The 26,513-nt window shown below is 49.0% G+C and overlaps 1 pseudogene; it reads right to left on the bottom strand.

The window, feature by feature from the left end:
• LOC125432083 overlaps window positions 1-23,825 on the bottom strand; it is a 78,390-nt pseudogene extending 54,565 nt beyond the window's left edge.
• Window positions 23,826-26,513: the final 2,688 nt, after the last annotated feature.

Raw genomic sequence — 26,513 nt, 5'->3', positions numbered from 1 at the left:
TACTGACCTTGAGGAATCAGAGGTCTGATTCGGTATAAAGCCTCTTTGTGTGTATTCACGATCACTGCTAGGATAGCCAACTGGATGGTTAACACCCTAAAAGCCCGTCAAAACGTTAAATATGACACATGCACGAATAACGGTTTTTCTCATCTCTTAAATTTAGAACATAGTGGAGAAGAGGGTTCTCTTTTGGAACTCTGGGAAACATTTTCGCATAATTAGGCCTTTCCCACTCAACACACAGGCACGGTTTCGTCTTGAGCGTGGAGGAACCATCAGCGGTTCCTTTCGAAATGCACCCGAGCTCTCACAAAATTTGGTCCCACGCCTACTGCATACTTCCGAAGTTCACGCAAGATACAATCCTTGCCTAAAATGTGTCTATTAAAGCCCATAACGGAAATTTGAAAGCTCACAGCTTGGTTTGGGCAGAACAAAACTTTTTGAAAACCACTCGCTTCCTGTATGGGTACGTTTCCCAAGAACAGCCTTTTTCACTGCCTGAATTGGGACTGTTTTTCCATGGGATGCACAAACTTCTGGGAATGAACTGTATAAAAATTTCGACTTTTAAAAGCAGGTGAAAGTTCACTGGAGCAAAGAAGTTTCTTCTGTATCTCAACTGGGCTTTTTTAGCCCAGTTCTGGGGCCAGTTCAAGATCCCACTCGGCTCGTGAAACCCGACCACATTGCCTCCGGAGTGGCTGTCAGCCTGAGATCTTGGAAGGGATCGTATGTTCCGAGTTGACATTTCAAGACGAAGGAAATTCCACCAAAGTTGGCCCTCCCTGGCGTCTCCTTGCGGTTTTGGACCTTCAGGTCAAAATTGCTCTCTTCTTTCATTAACTAAGGCAGAGATTTAAATGTTAGGGGAATCTGTTTAAAAGGAACTGAAATATACACACATCGGTGCCATCAAATATTTGCCAGTTTTAAGACCTCTACAACTGAGATGGCCGGATCTAGATGGCCCAGATTAGACTGGTTTTGTCAGTTCTTGGAAGCTAAACAGAGTCAGCCCTGGATAATAGAAGAAGAAGAAGAAGAAGAAGAAGAAGAAGAAGAAGAAGAAGAAGAAGAAGAAGAAGAAGAAGAAGAAGAAGAAGAAGAAGAAGAAGAAGAAGAAGAAGAAGAAGAAGAAGAAGAAGAAGAAGAAGAAGAAGAAGAAGAAGAAGAAGAAGAAGAAGAAGAAGAAGAAGAAGAAGAAGGAGAAGGAGAAGGAGGAGGAGAAGGAGAAGGAGAAGGAGAAGGAGAAGGAGAAGGAGAAGGAGAAGGAGAAGAATTTGGATTTATATCCCCCTTTTCTGTCCTGCAAGGAGACTCAAAGGGGCTTACAAGCTCCTTTCCCTTCCCCCCCGCCCCATAACAAACACCTGGTGAGGTGGGTGGGGCTGAGAGAGCTCCGAAGAACTGTGACTAGCCCAAGGTCACCCAGCTGGCATGTACCGGAGTGCACAAGTTAATCTGGGTCACCAGATAAGCTTCCAAAGCTCAAGTGGCAGAGCGGGGAATCAAACCCAGTTCCCCAGATTAGAGTTCACCTGCTCTTAACCACTAGGCCATGCTGGTTTCATTATTGAAAGTCTGAAGCTTCCAGATGGGCCTAGGGATATTCTTCACCAGCATGGCCAATTGGCCATGCTGACAGAGGCTGATGGGAATTGTAGTTCCTGAACATCTGGAGAGCCGCAGGTTCCCTACCCCTGCTCTAGAGGGATGGCCACCAGCTACGTTCACGGCTGCTACGTGGAGACAGGCAACAGCAAACCACCTCTGAATGCCTCTTGCCTTGAAGATCACCCTGTTATTTATTCTTTTAATCCTGCCGCTCCAACAAAAAGATCAGGGTAGTTTTCACAGATCTCCAGTCCTCGATTGCAGTCTCAAAACAATAAGGCAGCCAGCGATTGGCTCATGGTTGACCTTTGGCCCTCATGGCCATTGGGAGACCCGAACGCAAAGTCCCACTCAAAGCACACTGGTGTTCTGGGAAACTTCAACTGATCTAGAGTGCAGCACCAGCTTGAGAATGGGGACCTGGCTCAAGGTGCGAGTGAGGTGGACGAAAGGGACCTCTGGTTCCTGTTCCTGTTTTGTCAGTAGGGTCAGTATTGATTGGCAGCCGCTCTTTGGGATCTCAAGCAGATTGTTTTTATTGGAGTGGCTGGGGATCAAACCTGGGACCTGTCGCATGTAGAGCAGACGCTCGGCCACAGAGCCACAGCCTTCCCTCCCCTGCAACGCACAAGTACAGGAACAAAAAAACCTGTGATCTCGTGCTAACCCCACATTCCCGCCAACGGTGGAAGTTCACATGAAAGGGAACAAAATGCCCTTTTCTCAACATCCAGCCTGATGCAGCTGATCTTTAAGGGCATAGGTGTCAAACTTGTGGCCCTCCAGATGTTATGGACTACAGTTCCCATCCCATGATGCTGGCAGGGGATGATGGGAACTGTAGTCTATAATATCTGGAGGGCTGCAAGTTCAACACCTGTGTTTTAGGGGAAACGAATAAGTGCTACACAGAGCCAGGGCACTTGTTGACACAGAACCTTTGGGCCTTTTTAACAGCCCAAAGCATCCAACAAGTGTTACCAAATGGAGGGGGAGACCTGCCAAAGGATCCACCCGCTCTGGTGTTGGCCGGGACTTTTCAGGGGCCGCCACCTCAGGCGCAACAGCTGGAGTTTGGAGATACAGATGTTACAGATCTTCTCTCCTCTCCCCTCACCCTGACCTTTTAATCGCACCATAAATCATCAGCACTTCTCAAAGGGGTGGAACTACTAGCCGAGTCATCTTTTCTCTACTGTTAAACGGGGCTTGCAAGGACGAGGGGCCATCCCCTTTTGAAGGAGGGGGGGCAGAATCTGGAAAAACAGTTTGCATGAGAAAAAGGGAGGTCCCCTCTCTGTTGAAAGCGAGTGTGCATCAGACGGGGACACGACGTGACAGGAAGAGAAGTGATAAAAGGGGATGTGTCTCATCTATAAACATGAATCCCCTTTACGGAACAGCAATATTTAGTGGTCCTAGATTATTGTCACTTTTTCTAAAGCATTTCTAGCCCATGTTACATGGTTGTAACTCTCACAACAGTCCTATCGAGTTGGTTAGCAACAGAATCCCTATATTGAGGAGGGGTGTGTATGTGTGTCTGAAAGAACAAACAACAGGAAATGTTAGTTCACGGGCTGAGGTAGGATTCGAACTGCTTCCTCCCAAGATCACGGCACATGCTCACAGCCACCAAGCTAGGTCGGCCTGGGAGACCCCTGGTCAAATTCACATTGCATTACAGTCTGTCAAGCCTACCTCAATAAGTTTGTTGCAAGGATAAATACAGAGGAGGGGAAAGTAATGTATACCTAGCACCATGGAGAAGAAGAAGAAGAAGAAGAGTTTGGATTTATATCCCCCCTTTCTCTCCTGTAAGGAGACTCAAAGGGGCTTACAAACTCCTTTCTCCCCCCCGCCCCCCCCGCATAACAAACACCCTGTGAGGTGGGTGGGACTAAGAAAGCTCTGAAGAACTGTGACTAGCCCAAGGTCACCCAGCTAGTGTGTGGGAGTGCACAGGCTAATCTGGTTGACCAGATAAGCCTCCACAGCTCAAGTGGCAGAGTGGGGAATCAACCCCGGCTCTCCAGATTAGAGTACACCTGCTCTTAATCACTAAAGAAGTTTGTTTCAAGGATAAACACGGAGGAGGGGGAAATAATGTATAAAAAATATATATAAAGAAGGGGTTCCCATCGCAGACACTTTTTCTAGCTCCTGCTAAGTGTTTCTAAAAGTTAGGCAGGATCTGGTGGAACTTTAGGCTGCTCAAGGCCTTCAAAACCTTGCAGGGCCTTGGCATGCCATTTCCTACTGAGTGAGCTGCACTGACGAACAGCCGCTGTATTGGCCTGGGACTCTATTGGCTGCCAATGCCCACGTCCGAGCCGAGAGCTATTGACAAGTGTAAGTAATGAGGAGGCTCGCGCACTGACACACTCTAGAGAGCCCCTTGTCAACTGCCGGATCAATGCCGTTTATCGAGCCCTCGTCATATCCCCAGATGGTGAGTTCCACCCTGCCCCTGGCTGAGTGGTAATTGGGGGGTTTCGTTTCCGATGCTATTGACGTCCACCCTGTCAAGACACCGACCAAGACAACTTGTCAGTCCGAATTACAGTGCAAATTAAACGTGAAAGGGTAACAAGACGGGGAAGGCAGAAATCTGGCCCGAAAATGTACTGTACAAGACTGGATCCTGTTCTGCGGCGCAGCTGAGGGCGGTTGGAGCGAGGGAGACGCGTGTGTGACCGTGGCAGGGAAAAGGGGTCGGACGACGGTGAAGGAAGAGGCCGTAAATGATTTGTAATGCAGCAACCACCACAGGCAGCAAAACGAAGACACTTTTAAAGGATAGCAGGATAGAGACTTAAAGGATAGCAGGATAGGCCCCGTCCAAGGTTTTCATGCGAATGGGCTGCAGATTTACAACAGACCAATGGAAGTCTTGCTCGATTCCACCTAAACATTAGGAAGAACTTCCTGACAGGAAGGGCTGTCTGACAGTGGAATTCGCTGCCTCGAAGAGTGATGGAGTCGTCTTCTTTGGAGGCTTTTACACAGAGGCTGGATGGCCATCTGTCAAGGGTGCTTTGGATGGTGTCTTCCTGCATGGCAGGAGGGTTGGACTGGATAGCCTTTGTGGTCTCTTCCAACTCTGTGATTCTATTCTATGTAAATGTTGACAACATCACAAGCATTCTTCCCCAGCTGCGGTTTCTTTGAACAAGGCTCATGATGGAGAATTCCATCTTAAGTGGTTGGAAAAGGGCACCTGGGGCATTTTCTTCCAGGGGGACCAAAGAGGACCAAAGAGGACCAAAGGAGCAGCAGTGGCGTAGGAGGTTAAGAGCTTGTGTATCTAATCTGGAGGAACCGGGTTTGATTCCCAGCTCTGCCGCCTGAGCTGTGGAGGCTTATCTGGGGAATTCAGATCAGCCTGTACACTCCCACACATGCCAGCTGGGTGACCTTGGGCTAGTCACAGCTTCTCGGAGCTCTCTCAGCCCCACCTACCTCACAGGGTGTTTGTTGTGAGGGGGGAAGGGAAAGGAGATTGTAAGCCCCTTTGAGTCTCCTGCAGGAGAGAAAGGGGGGATATAAATCCAAACTCTTCTTCTTCTTCTTCTATATCCATTCCCTTTCTCCAAGGTGCTACCAAGATCCCCAAACTGCTCAATCAAAGCCAAACACGCTGTACTGGACCACGGCATGCCAGAAAGCACCCACTCGAGTTCTCCAGAGCCGCTCAGCAAAGTATCCGGCTTCAATCTGGCACAGCCAGCACTTCCAGACTTCCGTTCCTCAGTTGTGTTTTCGTTGAAACACAAAGCTTGCCAGGCAAGCGAAATGGGGCCAAGCAAAGAGCAGGATGCAAAGTGGAGAAGGAGACGTTGGCAGCCGAAAGGGGCCAACACGAGGAGGCCTCTGGCCGGGCGCACTCGTCACACAAGGAGCCAGCCTTCCGCTCCCACCCGATTTTAGAGCCACACTTTCTGCCATTCTGCACTTCAATCCTAGCCCAGGTCCGACCCTTGCCCACCTCGAGGGCTAAACCCCACATCTCCCCACTGGCCTCTAGAACCCAGGCTGGCAAGACTCAGGCTCCAGATCACAGCTTCAGCACACCAGAATTCGACCCAGACGACAGAAAGTGGCCAAATTTGGGCTTTAGGGATCAACTCTCTCCAGAGCGCCAAGAGGACCCATCAATCACCTTCCTTGTAAGCGATACCAACCCCGTCCAAAACACATCTGCAGACTAAAACCACTGCCAAGTTACAACTTGAGAGTGGGCAAGTTAAAACCTGGCTCGGCCTTCTTCAAACAGCCAGCGTTCCCGATTGCAGATGGAGCGCGGGCGGGTGTGCGGAGAGGGCATTTATGGGTCTCCCGGTTGTAAATCAATAGCGGCTGGGTCAGATTTCCCCCATCTGCAAGGATGCTTAACAAGGTCACCTCTGTATTCTCCGCAGATTAATGAGAAGAGATTACTAATACGACCCCAGTGACAAGCAAGTATATTAACGTAATTCTCTTCTGCTTGTAATCAATTTGCTCTCGTAAAAGAGTGGCGGCGATTTTGGATCGCAGAGAAAAGCGAGGGGCCGTCCCCAAGGGCTTCCGGTTTGGCCACAGGAATCCACGGCCGCAACTGCTCTCAATGTGGAACAGGGTGCTCCGGAAATGTTTGGCAGTATATGAGTTTGCTTAAGTTTAAAAAAAAAAGTAGGTGTGTTGGTCTGTAGCGGAACAGTTAGATTTGAGCCTAGCAGTGCTTCAGAGGCCGAAAAAAATGTCCGGGGTGTAAGCAGTCGAGAGTCAAAACTGATTCTGGGAGCTCTGACTTTCAAAAGTTTGGTTGGAGCCACAGCCACGCCCGTATGAACCCTCCTGAAACCTGTGGTAGGGTAGGGGAAGGGACTTTCCTGGTGGTCCCTTCACCTGCCGAGGTACTGGGGGTGAGCTTTTTCTGTGGGTGGCCCCAGACTATGGAACAGCCTCCCCATGGAAATTCACCAGGCACCAACCCTTTATGGGTTTCGGCATCTGGCGAAAACCCTCCTATTCACCCAGGCGTTTGACCTTTTACCCCCTTGATACACCCTCTGGAAACTGCCAGTCTAGGTGGGAGAGGGTACGTGGATGAGTAACATTTGGGAAGTTTGTTTTATGAAATGTTGATGATTGTTTCATAGGATGTTTTAACTGTTGTTTTTAATTTTGTAAGTCGCCCTGAGACCTCCGTATAGGGTGAAGTATACGTTCCAATAAATAAAGAAATAAGTCTTCGATGCCTGAATCATAGAGTCCAACCCCCGCAATGCAGGAACACACAACCAAAGCACTCCTGTCAGAGAGCCAAGTTCTGTGACTTGTGCAGAGTGGGTTTCTCCAGCACCACTAAGCAACTGCCAGAACCGCCCATGTTCTGCAGGGAGTCATGTTCCACACAGAGTTGAATTAATGTCCCCACGGTGCTTGATTCACTTACGGATCCTAAGTGGAAATGACCACTACCTTAACAGCTTTCAAACAGGATTCGACAGGCTCATGGAGAACATTGCGATGAGGCGGGTTTACAACTGTGGAGCTTCCACCTGCAAGGGCAGTCTACCTGCCAGGGCAAGATGCCAGGGGCAATTGCAAAGATAGGGATGTCACTGCCATGGCCTGCTGAGAACTTCGCAGGGGCATCTGCTGTTGGAAATTTATTGACTCGCTTAATTTATATTCCATCCAGGCAGCAGATGACTGCAACTGGTCGACCATGATGCACCATTCAGCGGTGCATGGATGCGGCCTAAACCCCTAAAAGTGAGAGAGGGAGGGATGTAGACAGGCATCCTTACTAGTATTGTCAACCTTTAGGTGGTAGTTACAGATCTCTTGGGATTGCAACTGGTATCCTGGAAGCAGCAAACAGTTCCTGTTAGGTCTCGGACTTTGAAACAATAAACGGACTCTGCGTTTATGATCAGCAGTGTTTATTGTTAGGCAACGAAGCACCAAGCTTGAAAAAGCCATTTTGTCGAACTTGGCTTTTGCTACCCCCTGTATTCAGAAGTTGATCCTCCTTCCCGTTTCCCCAAGGAACGTGAGAAAGAATTATTTCGGAGCGAAGGCACCCCAAGGCTGCCAATAGATAGAAATAAAGCCACCTGGCCTCCTGCCCCCACAGGACAATGGAAACATCCTGTTTCCCCTGGGACCAGAAGTGTCAGGGGTAAGACTAGTTATCTACTCAGCATGTGAAGCCATAAAGTAAAAAAATCAAGGAAAAAATGTCCCATTACAGTGGTGGTAACATATAGCAGGCTGGTTACATATATCTGGCAGCGATTACATTGGGTTAGGAATGCATCTCAATCAACGATACAATCCCTGCCAATATATTTTGTCACAGCTACACTGAGTTAGGAAGGCATCACAATCAACTAGGTGCAATCCCAAGCACTTCCCATGGAGAAAACTTGGAAGGTGAACTCTACGGCATTTCACCCCTCCCAAATCCCAGCCTTCCCAGACTCCGTCCCCGCAACTCTCCAGGGTTTTCCAAACCCAGAGCTGGCATCCTGACTTTGTCCCCTTCCGCACATGCAGAATAATGCACTTTCAATCTACTTTCAATGCACTTTGCAGCGGGATTTTACTGTGCGGGATAGCAAAATTGCCAACAGTTGTGAAAGTGGATTGAAAGTGCATTATTCTGCATGTGCGGAAGGGGCCTTTCTCACCAAAGAGGATGACGGTTTTGTCAAAAGGCGAACCAGTGCTGGGCGGAGATGGCAGGCAGGCTGCATCCAAAGTGCTTTGAAAAGCCATTTAGGAGCTCAAATCCTGGTATTAAAGCAAGCCTTTCATTAGCCAACTTCTCAGTCCCCCACCCAGGTTTAAAAGCAGCGAAAAAAGTTCTTGGCCCCCCCCTTCCAAAGGTCAGTTATAAGCTGTTAAGCCCACTCTCCAATTAACTTTTGTGCTCCTCTCACCAAACTTCCTTTGCGTAGCCCGCTTCCTTCTCTGAACGAATGTAATTATTATTTTTTTTAAAGGAGAGGGGGGAAACACACAGAGAATCTTGGAACACAGATTGAAGTAATGTCTTTCCATCTGCAGGGCAAAACGCCTGCAGCTAACCCCCATTAAGTTCAGGCCTTTGCTTTCCTGTCATAATTCAAAAGTGGCTGGGAGTAGGGGGAGACCGAAAATTGCAGGGGTTTGAAGTGCTCAAGGCACCTCTGTTTCTCAGGAGGGACAGCCCGCATGTGTGAGCCGTGAAGAGGATTGAATCCTTCTTCTCACCCACTGACTCTGGTACAATGAAAACAGGTTTGCTATTTTTTCGACAATCATATTGTCATCGTTGGTTGGAAAACACTCACACCTGCACACAAATCCACAGTTTCTGGAAATCAAAATAGCCGTTCCTTGCCCACTGAAACAGAAATTCGCCGCCTTTGTTCGGAACAAACCCAAGACCGCAATGGGATGTGTAAGCTTCAGAGTTACACAGAACCTCCCTTCAGGGTGAGCTGATCTGTTTGGCTGTTGTCGTTTCAATGATTTCCACCCCAACCCAAAGCCAGTTCAGACCAGTGGGAGGGCAAGAGACCCAATGTGACAGACAGGCTGGGAACAGAAAGATTTGGGTTCGAAAGCACGCTCAACCACAAAATTTGCACAATCTTGGCCCACTCAATCACTCTGAGGTTGTCAGCTCTGGGGTGGGAGGTTTAGGGGGTGAAGCCCAGAGGGGGGTGCAATATCAGAGATTCTGCCCTGGCAAGCAGCCGTTTTCTCCAAGAGAACTGATCTCTGTAGTCTAGAGATCAATTGTAATATGGTGTGATCTCCAGGCCTTACCTGGAGGTTGGTAACCTTATTCAGTCTCCCTCCCACCAGTATACCCCATCTCTCAGTGTTGCTGTGAGGATCATACGGGGAGCACAGACTCCTGTACACCACGCCAAGCTCTTCAGAGGAAGGGAAGGATAAAAATGCAACAGACAGAAAGATCCTCAGTGTCGCTTCAAAAGTCTACTTTAAGAACATTTGAGTTGAGATACACCCACAGTTTGTTTCACTGTCATGGCAATAACCACAAAAACCTCTCTCTTTTTTGCAGACTAATCCTCTTAGAAATGTGGCCCACTGGAGCAGAGATGTCACAAAATGTCATCCTTCGGAAACACAAAACGAAGCAGATCTTCGCATCGGGGCAGACAGCAGCAAAGGAAACTAGCAAATTCCCCGATGTTCGCAAAGCTGTAGATTCTTAAGAAATAGATTCAAGAAAGGGACCACACCCAAATACTGTCCAAACTCTTGGCCTACACAGAGACGCAGTCCCCGAGGAGGTCCCACAAACAAATCGTCTGCAAAGTGTTAATTTTGCCAAACACAAACTGTTAATTTTGCCAAACACAAACAAACAAAAGTCGGGACAGAAGCTGCTTTCAAACAGGCCGCAAGACAAAAAGAATTCTTCTTCAAGACTGACTGGTGACGCACATTCCAGCATCACACACGAAGAGAGACTAAATGCTTTCACTAGCATGGTGTAGCGGTTAAGAATGGTGGACTCTAATCTGGGAAGCTGGCTTTCGTTCCTCACTCCTCCACATGAAGCCTGCTGGGTGACCCTGGGCTAGTCATAGTCCTCTTCAAACTCTCTCAGCCCCACCGACCTCAAAAGGGGCCTGTTGTGGGGAGAGGAAGGGAAGAAGAAGAAGAAGAGTTCGGATTTATATCCCCCCCCCCTTTCTCTCCTATAGGAGACTCAAAGGGGCTTACAATCTCCTTGCTCTTCCCCCCTCACAACAAACACTCTGCGAGGTAGGTGGGGCTGAGAGAGCTCCAAGAAGCTGTGACTAGCCCAAGGTCACCCAGCTGGCGTGTGTGGGAGTGTACAGGCTAATCTGAATTCCCCAGATAAGCCTCCACAGCTCAGGCGGCAGAGTGGAGAATCAAACCCGGTTCCTCCAGATTAGATACACGAGCTCTTAACCTCCTACGCCACTGCATAGGGAAGGAGCGGGGTATAAATCCACACTCCAAAGGGAAGGAGCGGCGTATAAATCCACACTTTTCTTCTTCTCCCTGTTTTATTCGGGGTGCAAATTTGGGACTTGTCAGCTCTGAAGCCAAGCTGACGTCAGCATGACAGCGGTTAAAAAACTAAAATGAAATAAGACGCAAGTCCCTTCAGATCATAAACCAAAGGAATGCCAAATACCCAGAAAGAAACTGACTCTAAAGTAGCTGCGTTTGTCACCGAGGAGGCTAGTCTCAGCTAAAGGCTAGCCTCTATTGATAGTCGATGTCCAAGTAATTACCTGTTTAAAGTATCTCTCAGCTTTGCATAGCCTCCAAATACATAAAAAGTTGAATCAAACAGCTGAAGCTTCCAAGGGCTATGTGAACGAACTTCCTGGCTGCCAGACAATTCCACCCAAAACGTGGTTTCGCTTCAAAGGTTCAGCACCATAGCTCAGTGATCGAAATCTATAGAAATCTCTGGGCTAGGCCAAGTGCTGGTTGTTGACGTCCTGGCAGCTAAGGAGAGCCAAACATTTCACACATGCTACAAGAAACAAAGATGTTAAGTGACGAGGCTGCAACGTCTCAGTAAACTCTCTAATGGTATGAAAGGGAAAGTCAGAGTCTGTTGCCAACGGCATGTCTCCTGTTCCAGTGATAACAACAGCACTCCCCCCCGCCCCAAAAGCTGTGACAGGCACCTCTCTTCGCAAAGCACCAGCAATTCCACTTGTCCAAATCTGTGCCATTCGACAGAAGTTCCAAGCAACTCCACCTTGTATGTATTTCCCCAGCGGCATATACAAAAATTCACAAGATTTAAACAGACTTTAGGCCCTGACAGTATCCAGTTTTGACTACTACAGTGCACTCCTCATGGGGCTAACCTCAAAGACTGTTTGGAAGCTTCACCTGGTTCAGAACATGGCAGGTAGAATGCTAGTTGGGGCTGACCGCAATGAGCACATTATATCACCACCATTAGCTCCCAGGTTGTTTCTGGGTCCAATTCCAAGTGCTGGTCTCGCCCTCTGATCCTATTTTACCAGGACTCGCACACAGCTCTCAGTGCTGTGGACACTTAAGATGGACTCCAGCCCACAGTCTCATTCCACATCCAACAAGCCAAGGAAAAGTGCCCCGAGGCCTCTGTTCACAAGCACACGAAATCAAAACTCAGAGGTGAGGGAGGTATACTTGTTTAAGATAAAAGCGACCGGTTTGTTTTTCCCTTTTCAAGTCCTTGCCTTTAATCCTCTGCTAATTGCTTTTGATGGAGAACATCAAAAATGATGGAGGGGGCTGTAAACCCACTGACATCACGGGCTTCAGAAGAATAAGCAGACAGAGGCATGTCCAGAACAAACTATAAAGTTAACTGAGGACTTTTTTTTTTTGGAATAAAATTCATCAGACTGCTTGGTCCCTTTCAACTGCCTCCCAGTTTTGGATTTTTAGATTATTAAAGAGACGGGGAACGTACTGTGCCTGGGACGTCAATGACTCCGTCAGCAAAACAGATTTAGATCACCACTGCCAGCGTGGCATAGTGGCTAAGAGCAGGTGCACTCTAATCTGGAGAACCGGGTTTGTTTCCATGCTCTGCCGCTTGAGCTGTGGAGGCTTATCTGGGGAATTCAGATTAGCCGGCACACTCCAACACACGCAAGCTGGGTGACCTTGGGCTAGTCACAGTTCTTCAGAGCTCTCTCAGCCCCACCCACCTCACAACGTGTTTGTTGTGAGGGGGGAAGGGAATCGAGATTTTAAGCCCCTTTGAGTCTCTTTACAGGAGAGAAAGGGGGAATATAAATCCAACTCTTCTTCTTTTGGTTTCAAACTGACTCCTGTTCCAAATGGGTTCAGGGATTCCCGATGCACCCGTGACATCAATCTGCAACAGGGGCCCTCCATTTGTTTCCCACCTAGCTGCATTTCTCTCACAGGGATGGATGGGGGCTCAACATTGGCAATCCCCAGACTGAGGAGTTGGATTGGGAGGGATGTGACTTTTGGCCCGTTTCAGAACCTCGGTGAAACCTCCAGAATCCAAAACTAGACAAAAAAAGTTTCTGGGAAAATGCTATAGCTATGCAGCATCTGAGGTCTCGGATCCAGTTGCAGCCAGGCTGATTATGTGCCCTTGGGCAAGCCTCTTTCTCTCTGTGCCTCTGTTTTTCCTCTCCTCCGTCTGTTGTATGGGTGTAACCCAGGGCCGACTGTACAAAATTCTCATCAGGGTTACCAAGGCAACACTCTGAACAATAGACACAGTATAAATGTGCCAATAACTGTGATTACTTCAAATAGGAAAAAGCTTATAGAATCATAGAGTTGGATGAGTCCAACTTCCTGCAATGCAGGAACACACCATCAAAGCACCCGTCAGATGGCCATCCAGCCTCTCTTTAAAAACCTCCAAAGAAGGAGACTCCACCACACTCCAAGGTTGTGCATTCCACTGTCGAACAGCCCTGACAGTCAGGAAGTTCTTTCTGATGTTTAGGTGGGATCTCTTTTCCGTCACCTTGAACCCATGACTCCTGATCCATTACTCATAAGAACATAAGAACATAAGAAAGAGCCTTGCTGGATCAGACCAGAGTCCATCTAGTCCAGCACTCTGCTACTCACAGTGGCCCACCAGGTCCCTTTGGGAGCTCACGTGCAGGATGTCAAAGCAATGGCCTTCTGCTCCCACTGCTCCTGAGCCCCTGGTCTGCTAAGGCATTTGCAATCAGAGATCAAGGAGGATCAAGATTTATTTATTTATTTATTAGATTTTTATACCGCCCTATCCCCGAGGGGCTCCGGGCGGTGTACAACAATAAACATAATAAAATGGCAAAATCTTTAAAAGCTGCGATAAAACAGTAAAAGCTAAGTCTTATAAATACAATACAATAAAATACAATAAAAATACAATAATAAATATAATACAATAAAAATACAATAATAAATATAAATGGCATCCAGCTGCTCCGTATTTGAAATCCTCTCCCCAAGAGGGAGGAATGGCAGGTCCCAGATGTAGAGGGCCATGAGGCAGAGGGCCATGAAAGGGGGAGGCACCATCAGCGGCCGGTTCCTCCAAAGGCCCGGCAGAACAGCTCCGTCTTACAGGCCCTGCGGAACTCACCAAGGTCCCGCAGGGCCCGGACAGTTGGAGGAAGAGCGTTCCACCAGGCCGGGGCCAGAGCCGTGAAGGCCCTGGCCCGTGTGGAGGCCAGCCGCATCACCGAGGGGCCAGGGACCACAAGTAGGTTGGCCTCAACTGATCGAAGAGGCCGTACAGGGACATATGGGGTGATGCGGTCTCGAAGATACGATGGTCCCAGGCCGCGTAAGGCCTTAAAGGTCAACATCAACACCTTGAAGATGATCCGGAACTCTACTGGGAGCCAATGCAACTGACGCAGCACAGGCTGGATGTGTTCCCAGGTGGCGCTGCCTGTGAGCAAACGCGCCACCGCATGCTGCACCAGTTTTAGATTGGTAATCATAGATCGACTTCTCCTCCATAAATCTGTCCAAGCCCTTTTTAAAGCTATCCAGGTTAGCGGGCATCACCACCTCCTGTGGCAGCATATTCCAAACACCAATCGCACGTTGTGTGAAGAAGTATTTCCTTTTATTAGTCCTAATTCTTCCTCCCAGCATTTTCAATGAATGCCCCCTGGTTCTAGTATTGTGAGAACTCATATGGCTAAATGTGAAGAGATGGCACGATGCAGCAGCTAAGAGCATAGTCAAAGTCGTAAAAAGGGGGAAAAGTGCCGGGTGCTCCGGTGTGTCCTCCGCCCCGCCCCTGGAATGCCATCGCCACACCCCCAAAGGGGCGCCCGCCCGGTGCGTCATGCTCCCCCCGGAGCTACACCTCTGAGAATAGTGCATTGGACACTGGCTTAGTGTAGCTTCACCTTTTCCTGGACCAGAGGCTACTATCTATGAAAGAACACTCCACGTGGTGGACTCTGGTCCCCAAAAGCTGCCACGTGAAATCTATCAGCCTTTCAGATGCAGCCGGACCTTTTGTTGCTCTGATCCACTTAGCTGGTTGAGGGCCAATTTGCAAAGTTCAGACCTTTCTTGAAGCTGATGTGGCCAGGCCAAAAAGGTTCTAACAAAAAAAAAATGGCTCTTAAGACATCTTGTTCACTCAAGCAGATACCGGAGCATCCGAACCTCCCATTTCCACTCTCCACCTGCGCTTTAGAAAACTAGCTCCAAATAGCTTTAGAAAAACAGCTCAAAAACAAAAATTGGTTCCCCACCCTGGGACATGGACAATATATACCCCAAACATTCCCTTCTCTCTGGACACAGTGCGTAACAGACTTCCCACCTCTGAAGATGCCAGCCACAGATGCAGGCTAAAAGTTAGGAACAAGATCCACCAGACCACGGCCACACAGCCCGGAAAACCCACCAGAACCAGTTGAATCTGGCCGTGATAGCCTTCGACAATACAATTTTATTTATTTATTTATTTATTTATTTATAATCAATTTTATATACCGCCCCTCCCCCGAAATTCTGGAAGCGGTGAATTAATATAATCATAACTTAAGAAATAACATTAAAATCCCGATTCAAAACAGCGAATTAAATAAAATTACAGCGGCATCCGACAAATTTCATAAAACGTAATACACCCACCCTGGAAGCAGACCCAAAAAGCTGAGGGCCTCCACAAAATTAAGGGCCCAGAGCGAAAGGAGGGGAGGAGGGGGGGAGGGCGCACTTCAGCCCGGTCGGCCCCTCCAAGCGCCCGGTGGAACAGTGTCCCGGTCTTACAGGCCTCGCGGGCCTCTCCAAGATCCCGCGGGGCCCGGATAGCTGGTGGTAAAGAGTGTTCCACCAGGCAGGGGCCAGGGCTGTAAAGGCCCTGGCCCGGGTAGAAATAACCGCCGACATTGAGGGGCTAGGGACAGCCAGCAGGATTGGCCTCTGCCCGAGCGCAGAACGCAGAAGGGACATATGGGGTAAGACGGTGCCGAAGGTGCGAAGGTCCCAGACCGCGTCAGGCCTAGCAAAGGTGAGTACCCACACCTTATGAATGATTCCGAGGAACTCGGCCGGAGGCCAGTGCAAGCGGCGCATAGCACAGGTTGAATGTGTTCTCTAAAGGCACCACCTGTGAGCAAATGCGCCGCTGCATGTTGCACCAGTTTCAACTTCCGGATCAGGCGTAAGGGAAGGCCAGCGTAGAGCGAGTTACAATAGTCTAGCCTAGAGGTGACGCGTTGCATGGATCACAGTGGCGAGGATACCGCCTGGGAGAGGAAGGGGGCCAACCGCCCGGACCTGTAGAAGATGGAAAAACGCAACTTGGCAGGTTATATGGGTACCTGGGTCTCCATTGAAAAGAGACGAATCCAGGTGGACCCCCAGGCTTAGCAGACGGAGGAAGCTGGTACCAATGAGGCCCCCTCCCACTCCGGTGACTGAAAGGCCCGCCGCCTCCCCCCGGCGGCCCAGCCAAAGGATCTCCGTCTTCGATGGATTCAGTTTTAACCTGCTCTGTTGCAACCATCCAGCAACCGCCTCCAAACAATGCTGTAGAGCTGCAGGGGCGGCAACTGTCCCCCCCTCCATCAGCAGAATGAGCTGAGTGTCATCAGCATACTGATGACAGATCAGCCCAAAGCTCCGCACCAACTGAGCAAGTGGTCGCATATAGATGTTAAACAATAGCGGGGAGAGCAATGCCCCCTGAGGCACACCACACTGAAGTACAATCAGTGGTGGGATCCAAAAATTTTAGTAACAGGTTCCCATGGTGGTGGGATTCAAACTGTGGCGTAGCGCCAATGGGGCTGGGCGGGGCATTCCTGGGCGTGGCTGTGGCTGTGGCAAGGACGCAGCCACTGCGCCAGTCCTTGGGCGGGAAACAAATGCATGCAGGCGCAGGCTGCCACGCACGCCAGTGCACCTCCTGCTAGACTACTTCAAGTTCTGCGCGCTACTGCTGAGAGGAGGGGCGTAACTAAGGCAAAAATCATGTGGCAAAATCACCAATTAGTCACCCCCTCTCGGCACACACAAATAATTAGTAACCTACTCTCGGGAACCTGTGAGAACCTGATCCCACCTCTGAATACAATACAATACAATACAATACAATACAATACAATACAATACAATACAATACAATACAATACAATACAATACAATACGCCTTCGACAATACAGCTCCAAATAGTTTCGGTGACATTTCACTTTATTCCTGGACTGTCAGTGAAGCTAGAAAGCAAAGTTGGGCTGCTCTTCTGCCTCTTGTCTTGGGGAGTGGAAGGTTTAGCCCTGAAGCTTCCTAAATGACAGCATCTTTTGTTGCTAGTCAAAGAAGGCCATTCCAGAAAAGGTATGACAAATAAAACAAAGAAAGAAAACAACGCCAACCCCCCCCCCCCCCAAAGATGCTCACTTGTGTCAAGTTTTGTATGTTTGCAAAGTGAAACGATTCCTGATTCAAAGCATGCCAAATGCCAGTCAGGGACAGAACAGCCCGTGACATTTTGCAATTGTACCTACAGAACTCCAATTGGGATTAAAACGGCCCTGGGAAATACAAAGGGTCTCGCTTGCACAGAGGGCGTTTGTGGCTTTACATATTTCTCTCTCTCTCTCTTTTAAATGTGCGCTGAAGATGATCAGCTATGCCGCAGGTGCCTCGAGGGGTTTGACATGCTGGCAATTAAAAGCTTTTGGCACGATTCGGGGTGGCTCGGCTTATTTAAGCATTTCAGAAATGTTGACACTACTTTGGAAAGATCCCCAGGAGCCAAAGAGCTCAACTTTTGTTCTTTTCTCCCAAGATACTCACACACCCCTACTGAAAATACTTCAGGCACCTGCGACGGTACGGATTCGAAACACACCTACATTAAGAAACGATCTTTTTCTGTCAAACACACACACACACACACACACACACACACACACACACAGAGAGAGAGAGAGAAGATGAAAAACAAACAGAAGTTTAACATGCTTAAGCAGACAAATATCTTTGCTTATTTTTCTTTAAAAGTCCTGGGCTTATAGGACATCCAACCAACATCTTATGCTGATTTCAGCAGGACGATCAATGGCATGGGCTCAAAATCTTTCCCACCAAAATTACAGGAGTCCCATGCCAATCATGCCCATGTATACAGATACTGGGTTGAAGGGGCTTATTCCCAGAGGGGGCAACCCGCATGGCAACTGGATCATGCAACTGGATCGTAGCCATTGGTTTTTTTAAACTCAGGAAGAAAATGCAGCTTTTTACAGCTTGCCAATCCAGCTCTGACACTCGCTTGTTTCAGAGATCCCACTGTGGACAAAAACGTTTTAAGGGGGAAAACATCACCCTGAGGAGGCGTCCCAGGTACGCCAAGAAGAAAAGTTCTAAAATGCAAATAGATGTACCAACAAGGCAAATCCCCCGCCCCCCCCTAATTACAGCCCCGTCATGTAGGGAGATAAAGATGCCAAGGTTTCACATTTTTTTAATTAAACGTTATCATAACTAGGAGGCAAGCCCATTAAACTCATCTAATCGTTTTTTTAATAGTTTTCTTTTTTGAAGCACTGCAGGTACGCACAATTCTTAGGAATGAGAATATAAATTACTGTCATGATGTTCCAGTCATTAAAAAAATGAAAAAGTGTCTTGAAATACCGTAATAAACCTTCTATTTAAAAAAACCTTCGCATTGGGGGGTACCCTCCCCACTTCAGTTTTAGTTAACAAGGCAACTGATTTTCAGTATGTTTGCAACCACAGTGGAAGTTAGTAAATCAGCATCCCCTTGAAATCCCCCTCAGACTGACAGCCACCCATTCCAAGTTGCCAAACCCCTAAGTAACGTGTGCCACCAAACCCATGCTGGCTTTGACCCAGCTAAATGTAGGTCTACAACAAGGAAGAGGAGTTGTAAATCCGGAAGACCACACAGTTTCTTAAGCATTTTCGGTCTTCTGCATGCCCATACATGCTTACTCATCTTGGGAGTAATTCCCAGTTGCAATGAGTGGGATTAACCTCTGAGAAAGTTTGGACGGGATGCGGCTGCGTGCCCATGGAAAGCAAAACTTCTAAAGTTCAGCACACCTAAGGTTGTGTTATTCTCAGGGGTGTTTCGCCCTGGCTAGCTTCACTTCTGGATCAGAGCCGCTGTTATGGTTTGCTCCAAAAAAGAGAGGGGGGGGGGGGAGTTAATACTGATTTCAGACATGAGAAACGGGCCATTTGAAGTCCGTCCCCCTTCCCCCCTCTTTTTTCCCGTTTCCAAGATTAACGTACCGGATACGTTCATGGACTTCTAAGGCAGAAATAAATCTGCTCCAGACGTTTACCCATTTGGCCTATATGTGAAAGATTAATGCATAGCATATGTACAGTAGCTGTCTTTCCTGCAGGCCGGCCCACCTAAAGAGCGCATTTGCACCAGAAGTACACAAAACCCCTTGGATCGGTTCTGTCTCATTGCAGGGCAATCTTAAACACAAACACAAACAGTTCAACTCAAATTCCTTCTTTGCCAAGCCTGCATCCCGCCCCCCCCCGCCCCGCCCCCCGTTCTCCATGCTGCCAACATTTTCAATCGGTTCCAAACCTGTCCCTGATCTTTTAAAAATACTTTTTAAAAAAAGTGTTCTAAAAGGGGATTTTTTTGTTTAAAAAAAGATGGATTTACAACTTGTACTTGTTCCTCCAATGTTTCCTCTAGCATTCCGTCCTGAATGTAATTTTTAACCTGGCAGTTTAAAGATGGCCTCTGAACACCTTAAGTAAAACACAAAGTGTCATACGTCTCTGCTAAACATCGAAACCCCCCTCCTGTGACACACTCACAACATTCATGACGTTTTCTGCAAACAACACACGGGGTTTGAAAGGATGAATAAAATGTGATATGAATGCTTATGATTGGGGAGGGACGGGGGAAAGGAAACAGGGACAGTTTGCAACATTCGCTTGCCTGATGTCATACTGAACACCCTAATGTTTTCTCAGTGGTGACAACTATGATATGATCTGGTCGGTCGTAATAAAAGCATTATCTCGCGCAGGCTTTGGGGGTTTTTTTTGTAATTGATTCTCAGAGTCCCCCGCACAACTTGCAAAAATTGCTGTTATTTTGCCCTCCAGGAGGCCTGCCAGATCAAGCTTATGCTATTTTACTCACGGGTAAGTCCACAACCTCCGAAACAACTTCTGCACACATTAGATCACTGCCTAAAGCATTCTGGTGGGTTGACCACTTCTTGAAATGCTAGAACGTCATCTCCTCTTATGTACCAGAACGATGCTTTTTGAACTTTTTTACAATGAAGTCTAACATTTATTGGCTTTCAATAGATGTTTAGAAGCCGGCAGAAGTTAAACTTTGAGTTCTGCTCTGAATTGCGCCATTTTTCCTGGAACTCTCCATGTATTCTGACAGGAATACTGCCTTTGACAGCTCCAGTGAAAGGAACTGGAGTAGGAAAGGAACCGGCTGCAGGTCAGTTTTCAAAAGGGCTAGCGCAGCCAATGTTCCCAACAGGTTGGAGTCTCTGCCACCCATCCGACAGCTGAACAGAAATTGGCACATACTTGGGGGACGACCCTGCAAAAAGATCTCAACCCCCATTTCCCCCCCAACAAACAAAACCCTATGTTTATTCCAAAGTAACTCCAACAAAGGAATCTGGACTAGAAAAAGAGGCTCATACTTTGCATTTGACACAGAGATCTCTTTTAACAGCAGTATTTCTGATTTATCCTTCCTCTAGGACTTCTGCACTCTGCTCTTCAACAAACTCGGTATTTAGACTTGGGTGACACATTTTCTCCCCCTGGAAGCTGCTCCATCTCTTAAAGCTACCAACTCTAACTCTTCACCACCTGTACCGCCAGCAGCTTCCTTCCCAGTGTTCGGTCATTTCCAACACCCCCAAATGAAACCAAGCACAAAGGAGGCACAAGTTAACTGCACTGGCTCACGTCCGGCTCTCGTGACCCAGGTTTCACTCTGCCAAACAACACGGGGTCAGCTCCTTGGAACGGGACCTCACTTGGCTGTGCTTATGTTCCCCTGCAAAGCACCCGCCATATTTGAAGCCCCGAGGACGTGCGGAAACACTGCGTGGCTAAAGTCACACAGAGAAAGCCACGCTTCCTAACCTGAGGGTATTCCTTAGAAGCAGCCAGGTTGGCATTTAAAAAAAAACCCGAGAAAATCTTTGGTCCCTTAAGGATTCACAAGTTAGACTAACGAATTTTCATTCCACCAGTGGCGTTCCCATGATAGAATTTCTATTTTTAAAAAAACCTGTTAGTCTTTGCAGCCCCAGAAAATTACTCCGTCGTTTAAACACTGTCTGTTCTCTATCCAAACCCCACATGAAGTATGTCCGCACCAATCTCCCCAAGCAAAGAGCTAAACAAAGAAACCGATGACCTCGGACACAGATAAGAATGCACAATCTCTTGTTTTGGGTTTTCTTGACATGGGGCTTGGTGTGCACGGTGCCGCTTCGGTTTGTTTTGACGGCAGCTATCACAGGTCCAGTCTGCAGTGGATCATATCCACTGGGGAGATTTGCGTTGGCCGCGGCTTAATGACACGTCAACCCCGCCCCTCTGCTTCACATAGTGGAAATGAGTTACTTGGAACACCTATGAAAAAGAGACTTTGAAATGGGAAAGCGTCGTGTGAGAATTTTATCCGACCCACGCCAATGTGGAAATCTTAATTCTGGAAGGGTGTTCATGTTACGGGGTCACAGCAAAGAGAAAGAAGAGTTCTGTGGTGCCCTCAAGACTACCGCGTTTTAATTCCAGGTCTGACTTTTGTGGACCCATGTTGTTGAATGCACAGAAAGATGCCTTTCTAGGGAGACATTTAGAAAGGAGTGTCCTTACACTACCCAAGATATCGATACCGGCAGACATTTATTCAGCCGGGGGAACAGAGAACAGGGCTATATCCTGGGCTGTACTTTTCTAGGATCCAAATATCTGGATTTCAAAAAGCCTTCCCTAGGTCAGATGGGAAGACAATTCAGTTTTGCTTGAACTGGGATTTCAAACAGCGGCACTGTAGCTTTTGTGGATGGGTTTTTAAGCGGCAAAACTTTGCAGAAACAACAAACAAGACAGAGCAAGACAGAGAAATGGGGACGGAACACCTGAATATGCTTTTAACATTGTGAAGTTGATAAGAGTAAATAGCTGCAACTTTTGGCAAGCATTCAGAGAGCATCAAGTATAGAGACAGCAATATTTGGGACCTGAATGGGAATTCTGGGCTAAGGTGCGATCCAGGACGGATGATAACACTTAGCCAAATTTAAAATGAGTCCCTCCAGCCCAATAGAGATCAGCACTGAGGAACGACACCTGAACCCAAATTAGTCAGCTTTGGGTAGTTGTTTTTTTTTAAAGTTTTCAATAGTCATTCGGCTTTTGTTACCTTGTCTTTGTGAAATCTAGACCCCCTTTGAAGTCCGCCAAAGCTTTGCCACAGACTTCAAACGAAGACAGCTTTCAAGTCTGGAAGTTAAGAGAGTCTTTCTTCATCTCTTATCCCATAATAGAAAGTTTCATAAAGGAACAAACAAGGGAGGGAGGCGGGAGGACCGAGAAAGGGAAACGTGCGCGAAGATCTTGCCAGTTAAAAACCAGAGGACGTCTTGCAATGCAAGTCACCAGCGCACAGTTATGTCTGCGGCCTGCACGGGTCCCGAGCATCCTTTGGAAGAAACGCTGGTGTCCACAATGCTGGAAACGGCTTTGAAAACAAACTATTTTCATACACGTACAGCCCAGTGAAAGAATCTCAAACATGAAAAAGCCCGGAAGAGAACGGCACATCAGGTTAATTAAAATGCACACGGTATCAACGTTATTACCGTAGGTGTGTGATATTCGTTCAAAGATCACCAGCACTATCCAGAAGCTTGTGCCTGTTTGGATCCGTGCACTAATCTGTCCCCACGTCTAACTGAAGAATATAAAGGCGCACCAGAGGTCCTGGGGGAAAGGTTGGAACCAAAAGGTCAAACTTGGGTTATTTTGGATTGCCACCACCGGTCTTTCCCTTCCCAAAAACTCCTGGGGAAGACTCAGAAAACCCACAAGGATAAAACTAGGTGGGGGCAGACTGAAGGATAGAGCGAGCTCTCCTACCCCTCCAAGGGTAAGACCCTAGGCGGCTGGCTGAGCATGAACAGAGACAGTGAGATGAACTTGGAGAGGAGGAGGAGGAGGATGAAGGCTGAAGAAGCAAATCACGTTCGAGGGGGGAACATTTGGTTGAGATGGGGGTGTGTGTGAAATTCTCTGCAGCCTCAGGGACCATCCAATGTCACAGGGGGAACATTGGGGTGAGATGGAGGTGAAAGCTGCAGCCTCAGAGACTGTCCAATGTGGGGGGGGGGACATTTGGGTGAGATGGTGTGTGTGTGTGTGTGTGTGTGTGTGTGTGTGTGTGTGTGTGTGAAATCTGCAGCCTCAGGGACCGTCCAATGTCGCCCGGGGGATGAGAGACCCGAAAGGCTCTGATGCGCCTCCCTCCCTCCCGGCCAGTCAGCCAGGTGGGCGCGCCTTACCTGTACCAGAGCAGCCCCTTGTCGTAGCAGCGGTCGAAGAAGTGGGGCTCGGCGCCGACGGCTCGCACGTCGGGATGGACGCGCAGGAACTCGAGCAGGGCGCGGGTGCCGCCTTTCTTGACGCCCACGATGATGGCCTGCGGGAACTTCTTGGTGCCGGAGCCGCTGGCCACGGCCAGGACCCCCGCGGGCGGCTGCCGGTGCTCCGGGTCGGGGGGCGCCGGGAGGGCGTCGGGCCGGGCCCGGGGCTGGCGTGGGGCTGGGGCCGGGGCGGCGGCGCCCCCCAGCGGCAGGGGCTGGCAGGGCCCGGTGAGGCAGTAGAGGAAGTAGGTGCAGAGCAGCAGCATGCTGAGCAGCAGCGGGGCGCGGGGCGTGGGGCGGCGGGGCGCCCGAGGGCTCCCGCCGGGGCTACATCCCATGGGGGGGCCCCACCGCCGCCGCCGCCGCCGCGCTCATCCCGCCTGGCTGGCCCCGGCCGCGCCGCAGCCGCTTCTGACACCGCCCCGTGGGCTGGACGCGCTCCCTTCGGGCTTCCCCCGGCGAGGGCGGGATCCGGGGCGGGGGGAGCCCGCCTCGGCACCGCCCCGCCCGCCAACGCCGACTCCCGAGGAAGCCCGTCGGCTGCCGCGCGCCCCTGCAAGCCGCGGGCGAGCGGGCGGAGTTCGGGGGCGCGGCTGCCCGCCCGCCCGCCCGCCCGCGAGGGACTGCAGCCGCTTACTTACGAGGAGCCCCGCTGGGGGGACGTGAACGGGCGGCGAAACTTCGCAGGGCTGTCGGGACTGGCCAACTTCCTGCATGCCCGGTGGGCTTTTCTGTCCCTGGTGGGGGGCTCAGCGGGAGACCCTCAGCTTAGCCCGGAGAAGGCCTCGGGTTCCGCCTGCACGGAAAAGCGATTGGCCGGGAGGTCCCTTGAGCGCTGCTGTCAGTCAGGGCTGCCCTAGGAGCAAAGGTCTGATTCACGATGCTGCCAGTCAGAGTGGGCGATTGTGACCTTCAGGGACCAACAGCGTTCCTTGGGATGCTGCCTGTCAGAGTCAACAGCGCTGACCTGGGAGCAAAGGTCCTATTCATGATGCTGCCAATCAGAGTGGGCGATTCTGACCTTAAAGGACCTTGAAGGTCTTGATTCAGGATCAGGCACGTGTCCTCCCCATTTTATCCTAGGCTGAGAGAGCCCAATTGGTCTGTGACCACCCGGTGAGCTTCCATGGCACCAGCGGTGGATTTGAGCCTGCCTTTAGCTGAACCCTCGTCCGACGCTCTAACTCATCAAGAGAGCTTCGCCTTGTGCAGGGACTGACCCTACAAGTAACATAGGCTGCATATCCAGGCGGGATGCAGAGATGTCTTTTGTGGATAGGAACAAAGGAGTTTGCAATATATTGTGATCGCAATAAATCATCGGTTTATGCCTTACAGAGCACAGCAAAAATGAAATCAAGACAGCTGAGCTCAGGAAAACCTCTTCTCCCTTGCAACGGGGCTGAGCTAATGAGGATGGGGGCTGAGATAAATATCTTCGCCCTGTCCTTGTGCGGAACTCTCTGCCACAAGATTTAGGAATAACCTCCCTGGTGCCACAGTTAGAGTTGCCAACCTCCAGGGGGTAGCTGGATGTCTCCCAGAATTATACCTCCAGCCACTGAGGTCCCTCCCTTTCCCAAACCCTCAGATTCCACCCTCATAATCTCCAGGAATTACGGGATGCCTTTTCAGACAAACCTATGGAATGTCTAGGACTTGTCTATGGTTCCGGAGGAAAACAGAAGGGGTCTGGAAGCACCCTCAGCCTCAAAACCAGTGATATGCAAAACCCTGCCCTCCCCGCAAATTTAGAGAATACCAGAATTGCTCATGCAAAATCCTTTGCCGTAGGGCCATGCCGTTCATAAACAGAAAGTCTGAAAGAAAGACCGGCTGTTGGGAGATCAAATAGGGTCGGAAATTCTGTCCCATTTTCCATTTCCAAACGAGACCGACAGATACAACCCCAAGATGCATATGCTTGTGCTAGTTTTATCAGTCTGTCGAACAACCCCCCACCCCCCGACTGCAATTAAAAGAAGATCAAACGCTGAACACCAGAAAAACTGGAAGGTTAATTGAGGGGTGGGTTGGGGAAATGTTACAGTCTACCTTCAACAGTCTAATATTTTCATCTGCATTTCTGTTTCATATTGGAACGATAATTACTGTTTTAAGTCTCTTGCATTGGCGGGAAGGGATTTGCCACGGGACGGCCTCTTTTTTTTCCTGCGAAGTTTTTAATCAAAGAGGGGGAACATGTTATAAATAAACAGCAATCAGTTTGATGCTAGCCACATGCCAGGCAATTAACAGTCAGCTCTGGAAACATCCGTTTTAATTAAAGGGGTGCTGCTTTCCATGTAAGCTCATAAATATACGTATTCCCCCGCATTGAATGCATAATTCCACTCGGGTACTCGAGACAGTTTAAAAGGAAGTTTTGAAAGAGCGCTGGTCACCAAGAACGTTGGTACAGGTTGGCATTCAATGGGGGAATGATTTGGAGAAGATGGGCGGGCGTACATTGTCCCGTTGGGAAGTTGTCCAGCGCAAACCCCTCTTATGTTTCAAGTCCTCATTGTTCGAAGCCATTTCAGTATACCTGGAGGCCTTATTTCTCCACCAGCCCACGCCAGGGTTAGGTAAAGGTCTGGTGGTATCTCCTGATCCATGGGGTGACATCTTATCACAATGCTTACTAGGCACAGACAGCCTTGACCAGTCATAGAATCATAGAGTTGGAAGAGACCCCAAGGGCCATCAAGTCCAACCCCCTGCAGTGCAGGAACACCCAATCAAAGCACTCCTGACAGATGGCCATCCAGCCTCTCTTTAAAAACCCCCAAAGAAGGAGACTCTGCCACACTGCGAGGTAGTGCTGATGAAAAGTCCTTACTGTCAGGGTGTTTTTCCTGAAGTTTAAGAGAATCTCTTTTCCTTCACGTTGAACCTATTACTCCTGGTCCAAGTCTCTGGAACCGCAGAAAACAAACTTGCTTCTTCACCAACATGACATCCCTTCAGATATCTAAAAATGGCTACCATGTCACCTCTTAACCATCTCTTCACCAAACTAAACATCCCCAGCTCCTTAGGTCTTTCCTCGTATCTACACTTTGCCCCTAGCAAGCTGGGTACTCATTTGACCCACCTCAGATGGACGGAAGGCGGAGTTATCTGTGAGGCTGCTGCCTGAAACTGAGTCCCGTGACAATTGAACTCGGGTTGTAAGCAGAACTTTGACTGCAGTTCTGCTGCTTACCCCTCTGTGCTGTGGGGCTCATAAACCA

The sequence above is a fragment of the Sphaerodactylus townsendi genome, linkage group LG04 (genome assembly GCF_021028975.2).
Source record: "Sphaerodactylus townsendi isolate TG3544 linkage group LG04, MPM_Stown_v2.3, whole genome shotgun sequence".
NCBI lineage: Eukaryota > Metazoa > Chordata > Lepidosauria > Squamata > Sphaerodactylidae > Sphaerodactylus > Sphaerodactylus townsendi.
Note: the sequence above shows the minus strand (reverse complement) of the source record. Positions and strands in the feature narration are given on the sequence as shown.